We start from the raw sequence: 7,264 nt of genomic DNA on the forward strand, positions 1-7,264 counted from the left end.
CAACCTACCTCCTTGAAATCTTGGTTTGAAAGAAAGAGATGGCATCCTAGGACTTTAAAATGGCTAAGAAAGCCACTGGGGGACATTCTTAGCTTTTGATTGGTTATTCATGTCATATACAGAAGTACGTGTATATAAGGGAGCATTTCCAAAAATGAAAAGAAGTGGGCAGGGTGCCACTATGTTTGATTTATTACATGAGCAATATCTTAGCAAACTGAAAAAATAAAATGTTCTTATTTTATATTCAAGCTTGTCAATATCAGTAATTTGAGTTCCTAGTTCATACGAAACTAAAGACTTAGTATTTTGACATCAAAAACATCTAATTTGAAGCAGTGCTGCATTCAACATACTACATGACACACAAAAATCAATGTTTATTTATGTTTTTTATATTTACTTTTAAATTAAGAAATTAAGTAAGGTATAATACTAAAATTTGAATTATAATCTACAGTTTGATACCAAACTTATTGACATAAATACATAAAATAGTAGTTCAATAAAATTTTGAATGCAAGTCAACAAACACGATGACTTGGCCTTTCACCCGTGACCCATCTGGAAAGAGTTTAGCACACATACATCTCTCATTCTATGAATATGCTAAAGATAAAACAAAACACCAATATTGTAGGAAGTTTATATTTGATTTCAATTTTGTTTGTTTTTATAAAACTTTCAACAGAAGATACATTTATTTAACAATGTAAACCTTGTTGATAATCAATGACATTCTTTAATAGCTATGTACTTGGATTTTACATTATTAAAAGTTATTTTTACATAACCATGTAACTCAAAAATGGATAGATCCTGTTACCATTACAAAATACTACTCATTTACAAAAAAATTTAACCATCTCCATACAAAAAAAAAGTTAAAATAATATGAGGACTTGGAATTGCATTATTTCGTAATTTGTTAATTTCAAATTTTCAATATACTTTGACACAATATAGTCATCTTCTTAAATGCATTAAACAACAGAATAAAATTAACTAAATATAAACAGTTTTATAGCTCTTTCTAAGTATTACTTACTTATCTTTTATATACCTTATACATCTTCATAATGTACATGTAAACAGAGTTTAACAGTATTAGTAAGCCCTTCCATAGGTTCATGAGTGACTTAGTGGCATGTACACAAACTAATGTTGAACTTTATTAGAGATCAATATAATACAGGCATCAGTTCAATGAATGGCTTAATGTCAGAATGGATATATAAGATGTGACTGTGAAACTTAAATTTATTTGAATTTATAATGAGAATAATAACTACAATAACTAGTTACAGCACAGAATTATAATTAAAGGTCACTTGAATGCCTGAAACACTGAAATAATGTTTGTTATTTTCTTTGTCTACCCACCTTGTGAATCAGTACTATCTGCTGAACTTTTAGTAGGAGAACATGTGGACATCTTGATAGAGAAAGGGTTACTGTATGTGGAATTTGATGCAGCACTAGTGCCTAATAATAAGAGAAGATTTCAATAAATGAACAAATACATTTATTTTCTATAACCACCTTTGGCACAATATTAAACTGGCTTGAAAGGTTTTGATGCAGGGAAAGCATAACAAAGTACTTGTGGTACAGGTGGTGTTTACAAAGATTAAAAAAAATGTATATGTACTATAACAGCTACATAAAGATGGGATAGGAGAGTTATGAAGGGTTTATACATGTGATAAAGTCTTTATAGACATGAATTAAAAGCATTTACTTGCTAAGACAGAAGCATATTTACATGATTACATAAGAAAATATATTTTGTTAGGTATTTTTGTTCTATGCATGTTATTTCTGGCATATAGTCAGTGAAACCATCTTAATTTCAACGCCCATGTGTATTTGATTCAAAACACCTGGTGCGCTTTATTGCAATGTAAAAACAAAATAAAATAAAAACTTCTGAATGTAATAGTTTGAAACTTGAAATAAGCCTTCTACAGATTATATAGCTTTTGCAAATAAAATATCATACTTTTATATCTGATATTTGTTATAAATTTGCAGCTTTGAAATTTGAAAAGATTTCCTACATTCTTTTAAAAGTTTCCCATTGTTTGTATTTTATAAAACTATGAATTTTATCTTTGTAGTTTCGCTGTGTCTACATCTCTGGTGAACAATAAGAAAAATTTTTTTGCCATACCAAAATTATAATCAAAATATTTTTCTTTAAATTGTTAATCAGAATATTTGATATATGGGATAATTTTTAGGCCTGTTTTATACACCTTTATCTGATCAAAAAAGACTGTAGTTAATTACTACCAATGCTGAATACCACTGACATACTGCAGATTTTATCACAGGATCCAATTACTATAAAAGCATCTTCAGATGCAATAAGCAAAGGTAAGTATTCTTTTGAATAAGTGTCCAAAAGGTAAGGGGTTAATCCTGAGATTTTGAAAAATCAGGAAAAATTTCGAGTTGTGGAAAATGAGGAGAAAACAAATTGTATATTGTCCATTCAAGAAGTTACTTAAGCCAATAAAACCTAATGTAATACAGCCTAACACAGTAACCTTGTTGGCAAAAACAAATTATATGGATGAGTGTAAAATGTATATGAGGACAAGGGTGTAGATTTGGTGTATTTGGATTTTCAGAAAGCATATGACAAGGTGCCACATAAAAGGTTTGTAAAACAGTTTATCTCTGTAGGTGTGGGGAATAAGTTAAGTAATTGGATAGAAAAGTTGCTGAATGGAAGAATGAGGGTTGTTCTAAATGAAGTTCTGTCAAACTAGATTAATGTCACAAGTGGGGTACCTCAGGGCTCAGTTTTAGGACCTTTGCTCTTTTTGATTTACATCAATGAAGGAATAGTCAATAAATTACTTAAGTTTGCTGATTATATTAAAGTCTTGGGTGTTGCTGGCTGTGAGGATGATGCTGCTGATTTACAAAAGGATTTAGATCATTTAGTAAGTTGGGCGAATAAATGGAAGATGGGCTTTAATTATAATAAATGCAAGATAATGCATGTGAGTTATCATAATTTGAATTATAAGTATAATTTGGATGGGAATATCCTTAATGGTGTAATGAAAGAAAGGGATGTTGGTGTAATGGCAGATCACTCTCTTAAATCATCCAATCAGTATGCTGTTGCTTGTGGTAGGGCAAATAGGATTTTATGTTGTATCTATAGAAATAGTGAATACAAGTCTAAAGAGGTTATAATTTCATTGTATAGGTCACTGGTTAGGCCACATTTGGAGTATTGTGTTCAGTCTTGGGCTCTTTACCTTAGAAAGGCATTACATTAATGGAAAGGATTCAGAAGAGGGTTGTAGAAATGGAGGGGATGTGATAAGAGGAGAGGTTAAGATCTCTGAGATTGTTTTCTTTTGAAAAAGAAGAGTTAAAAAGGATCCGATTGAGGTGTTTAAGATTGTTGAGGGAATTGATAGTGTTGATGCAGACACAAATATACATTTTGGCAGAGTAGGAGTCATCTTCAGCTAAAAGTTTTATTTTTCTAACAGGGTGGTTAGCCTTTGGAATAGGTTGTCTTCAGATGTTGTGAAAGCAGTAAATTAAGTGAGTTTAAGAGAAAGCTTGATAACTATATGAATAATAAGAGCTGGTTTTAAAGGGTTTTTTAGAGGATGGGACAGCCTAGATGGACCAATAGGTCCCTTGTTGTCCCTAAACTACACATTAGTGCCAATTTGTTCAAGTTCAACCTTTGTCCTAGGGGAATATGAGTGGCATATTATGTTAAAAAAAATAAAAAATCAGGAAATTTGAAGACAATATTTTCATTAGGAATGCAGTGAAATCCACCCAAAATCAAAATTTTCAATTAAAAAAAATGTTTATGTAAAAAATTACACAAATGAAACTATTAATTTAATAAATTTTCAATATTGTAATTTTTTATAATATGTGGGAGAATGACTACAAATATATTTTCCATAATGTTTCTAATTGAGTGTTGCAGTTTTACTCTTGGGGAGGGGTGCACCCACCCAGGGGTGCCATAGAGCTAGTTTTTACTTTTTATTTATGTTTCAAAATTCATACTTTTATATATATATTGATCAGATAGTTCAAATCATTGTCCCAAGGAACTATATGGCATGAGAGTTTTCAATTCTTGAAACAAGTTCTCTATGTCAGCCACAAAATTTTTTGCTATAAACATGCCTACAAACACTGGCAAAGAAAGGTATGAGAACACAATACATTTTCAATTTCCTTATTCATGCAAAGCCTACTGACTATAGTTTATAAACTCTATATTATGTCTAAGAGAGGTAATATAAGTACTGTTTGCTGCTTTTGTCAAATCAAATAATTTAAATGATTAATTTAATGTTTAAAGTGCAATTCTACAGTCTTGCCTATAAACCTATCTTGCAAGTCTTGTATGCTATCCATTTGTTAGTTTCCTTAAGATGCTGAGTTTGGGCATGAAACAGTGTAGCAACCTTAGCCTGAAAAACTAAACCACCACTGTAGTAAATACATATATATATATAAACCAAAAGATCCACCCGTAACAAGAAACAGCTATCACAGAAAAGTACAAGAAAACAGCACTGGAACAAACCCAAAAAAGTACTTGGCTCCATATAAAGAGTTCAACTGAAAGCACACACACTTCTTCACTCCATAAGGAAGAACAAACAGAAAGGAACTTGACTAAGATTCTACAGCTAGTATTAGTTGGCAGTACAGAGCTATAGAAGTAGATACATTATAAAAAAAATGTAAAGGTCTGAGTTATTGTCTGTATTATTCCCTGCTGTATCATCAAATGACAGACAATTCTAAGAATCCATGACTAAAAGCAAAGAAGAATATGTTATAGTATGTTAACCACACTACATCTGCCATATCCTGTGCCAACAAAGCCTTTTGTTCAATCCCAAGGTTCATCAGGCCAGCTGGGATATGAGAGACATAGTAGTGGTATCATCATCATCATCATATATATATCATATCATCATCATTTTCATAAACAAAAGCTGTTATGGTATATGCCAGATTAAGCAAGGGAATTGTAAGTTAAGCTCATGATGAGATGATATGAGTGAATTCTACCAAAAAGATAAAGAAGCTGAAGGTAAACCTCTCTCAATAAAGACCAGAGCCAATTTTAACCAAAAAAATTTACTTGGAAAGGGCTCTAACCTGATCATTTTGAAAATCATGATAATGAGCTATCTGAATAATGCAACACAGCCAATTATCTAGATAAAAATTATCATAAACAAAACAATAAATAAGTGAAGGTATTAAAAATAAATTACATGTGAAGCAACCTTTGAAGAGAGTCATGATCTGGATGAAAAGATAAAAAGTTTTGTTCGAACAAAATATGTTATATTTTCACTATAAATATATATCAAAACAACAAAAAACCTTAAAATATCAAGTACAGAAAATTCTAAAGCTGGTTAAGTAGAAACCTTTATGAAGAAATTCGAAGATTAGAGCCAGAACTTCGGAGGTTTTTTTTGTACTTTTAAGACAATGAATACATAACAAAATATATGCAAATCCAATGTCACATATTTCAGGGAAGTGATGTTGGCAAGTTCAACAGAGCTGTTACTGAAATATGTAGAATGTAGTCTATCTCAAATCATACTCAGTGATTAAAATAAATTAAAATATTATTGTGAGATTTCAGCATCAACAAGGAACAAACCCAACTTTTTGTCTCTCAGAGCAATACCTCACTCAGATTAGAAACAAAACAATGCTAGGTCAGACCTAACTTTCTCGAGCAAAACTGCTTCTCTATCACTAATAGGAGTACAAACAAACAAAATGGTGTACATCATGATTTAATGTGTATTGTTTAAGTGAAACAACTGTCAGATAGATAAGTCAATGAGAAAAATTACATTTAGCTTGGTTGACATTCTTTGTGGTTGTTTTTAGTGCATACATAAAACAAACTAAAATATAAATGTCTGGAAAAATAACAAAAATGCTTCATTAAACATCATAAACAATGCCACCCAAATGACACATATTAAAACATAACTAGTTGTTTCATCTAATATGATTTAAGTCTGTCTTATCTGGTTTTAGGAATTTATTTGTTGAAGCCCATTAATGTTTCCTAATACTTTACTTAGTAGCTAAAGCTCATCCACTCTTATCGTATCTATACTTTCACACATTCATAGACTTTCATTAACTCATAATGCTAGAAACAGTATTATTAATATTAATGAATTATGATAACCATTTGTATTGTTTTTCTACGTTCTAATTTCATTAATTGCTCATCTTAAATTAAAAGTTAATCTATGTTAATCAAAAGCTATAGAATAGCTGTAGTAGCGATCATAATTTAATAAACCCTCTCATACTTCTAACACAGCATGCATGATGTGGAATGCCAATATACTTCGAATACGATAATCTGACAGTGACACAAGCACTTAGCTATTCTTAAGTTCTAACCCTAACTTGAAGTTATTTGCGGATTGTAATATTTGGGTTAGTTAAGAAGTCTGATAAGCATCGACTCTTTATATGAATAAGTATAGTTCGACGCGAAAAGAAAAACACACCTTATACAAAACGTATATAGAATGTGACGTCAAACATATAGTGGTTTATACGTGTGATTAAAGGTAAAAAACTGAGATTCGAAAGTAAAGTAACATTCCCGTACCTTCTTCCGACATCTTTCTTTTCACGACACCACTCTCGTTTCCAGGTCCTGTACCCAATACCCGTACACAAACTATGCACATATTATTTTGACTTTTCAATCTGTGTAATAATTAAGAACGTCAACATTTTGGTGCTAATGCTTATTCTGTTTAGTGTCTTCACGCATAAACAGTAAGCCAAACTGATAAACTAAAAAATTGCAAAAAATATATTTTCCTTAACTAGTCACTTCAGAGTAGCGCCCCTATTGGCAAAACATAACTTTATCACACCCACAACTAGACATCGAATATATCAGAATTTTCGTATAACCGTATACATTAAGAAGCGTTTCATCAATTTTGTTAAACAGTATTTAAGTATACATTTAAAGTTAAAAATTTAAAAATAAATCAAACATTTTTTTTTTTATAAAACATATAATAAATGTTAATCTAAAAAGTGTTTAGCTAAAATAAACACGTTATACATATGTAATGTTATTGATCTTTTAACCATCACTATGCAGATCGAGAAAAAAATAAAGTACTTAGTAGTTCTATCCTATAATAATATATTGTTGCGTCATCGAGGTCACGTGACTGGTGTG

General features: G+C 30.8%; 1 long non-coding RNA gene across 1 annotated transcript; it reads right to left on the reverse strand.

Moving 5' to 3' along the window:
• Positions 1–178: 178 nt before the first annotated feature.
• Positions 179–6,908, reverse strand: LOC111086179. Its single transcript, XR_002610933.1, has 3 exons — positions 6,570–6,908; positions 1,384–1,485; positions 179–217 (listed from the first exon to the last, which is right to left on the reverse strand). It is a non-coding gene; the product is annotated as an uncharacterized LOC111086179 (long non-coding RNA).
• Positions 6,909–7,264: the final 356 nt, after the last annotated feature.

This window comes from Limulus polyphemus, unplaced genomic scaffold (genome assembly GCF_000517525.1).
Source record: "Limulus polyphemus unplaced genomic scaffold, Limulus_polyphemus-2.1.2 Scaffold903, whole genome shotgun sequence".
NCBI lineage: Eukaryota > Metazoa > Arthropoda > Merostomata > Xiphosura > Limulidae > Limulus > Limulus polyphemus.